Genomic DNA, 1,184 nt, shown 5'->3' with positions numbered 1-1,184 from the left:
GTGTGTGTGTGTGTGTGTGTGTGTGTGTAGGTGTGTGTGTATTTATAGTAATGCACAACAAAACTCATTCCCCATCTAAATGTTGTTCCCTCGGCTTGTTTCATAAGAAACGTGTGGTTTCTTTTTATCATGCGGAATATTTAGGATGTTTTTTTTTCCAGATGCAAATGTGAAACCCTGAGAACAGGGATGTTTTACTAAACAAAACATTTTCTTTTACAGAAAAAAAGCTTTATATAACCCGCATTGTACACATTTAATTTTCTACCTTTCTTCCACTCTTTTGATTGTTCATGACGTGGTGTATCAACATTTGAACGTTTCAGAAAAGTGTCACTTAGGTCTGCTTTTCTGTTTTTGTAAAACAGTTTAGACGTTGATGAGAAACATGCATACGTATAAAAGTTTCAGAGCATTTCAACGAGTTTTAAATTGACCAAATGCACACAGCTTTTTATATAAAAAAAATAAAAAACATCAGTTAGTGTTCACCACTTACATGCTTCGATTCCAAATGGTAATCATTTGCATATTTTTTTCTTTCTAACAAAACTTTCCTGTTTTATTTATTTATTTATTTATTTATTTATTTATTTCAAATTTGCTTTGGAATTGAAGCTCTGTCGGGCCACTTTAGCAACTGATTATTTACCTCTGAATGCAGTTTTCTGAGCGCTCTGTAGAATAAGATGCCAGATCCACTCTGTTCACCCCAGCTGATGCTTTCACGCTTGTTATCTCTCAGGATGTGATCATGTAATTCATTATCTATAACAGAAAGAAAAAAAAACACATTTTTAACTTAACTTTTTTCCCAACTTTTTCATCGTTTAGCTTTATCGTTTGGGAGATCAAATTTAGGAGTTCAAACCAAAGCTTAAAGCTTTTAATTGACACGTTTTTATCTTTGTTTGACATCCAGTATTTAAAAAAAGAGATGGAAGGAGCACATTAACATCTCACATGGAGTGAGGAACAGGATGCAAATTGATTGCTTGACAGAGATCAAATTGCTTGCTTCTAATTAATACAAAATATCCAAGAGGGAAAACAAGGATGAACACAATGAGTACATTAAGCCTCTTCACTTCACAGATCTTATTATAGAATTATTTATTTCTGTTAGCTTTAAAAAGTGTGTGTCTGTGTGTGTGTGTGTGTGTGTGTGTGTGTGTGTGTGTGTG

At 33.4% G+C, this 1,184-nt stretch overlaps 1 protein-coding gene across 6 annotated transcripts in view; it reads right to left on the bottom strand.

Annotated features, from left to right (window-relative positions):
- The window catches only part of st18 (ST18 C2H2C-type zinc finger transcription factor), a 32,458-nt gene that overhangs the window by 21,032 nt on the left and 10,242 nt on the right, over window positions 1–1,184 (bottom strand). For 5 of the 6 annotated variants that reach the window (XM_014030026.1, XM_014030016.1, XM_014030006.1 and 2 more), the window contains exon 2: window positions 653–768. The exons of the other annotated variant lie outside the window; for it this stretch is intronic. The gene's annotated coding sequence lies outside the window, so the exon portion shown is untranslated. The remainder of the gene's footprint in view (window positions 1–652; window positions 769–1,184) is intronic. 6 annotated transcript variants of the gene reach the window in all.

This window comes from Austrofundulus limnaeus, unplaced genomic scaffold, assembly GCF_001266775.1.
Source record: "Austrofundulus limnaeus strain Quisiro unplaced genomic scaffold, Austrofundulus_limnaeus-1.0 Scaffold6, whole genome shotgun sequence".
Taxonomy (NCBI): domain Eukaryota; kingdom Metazoa; phylum Chordata; class Actinopteri; order Cyprinodontiformes; family Rivulidae; genus Austrofundulus; species Austrofundulus limnaeus.
This window is presented reverse-complemented; position numbering and strand designations above follow the sequence as displayed.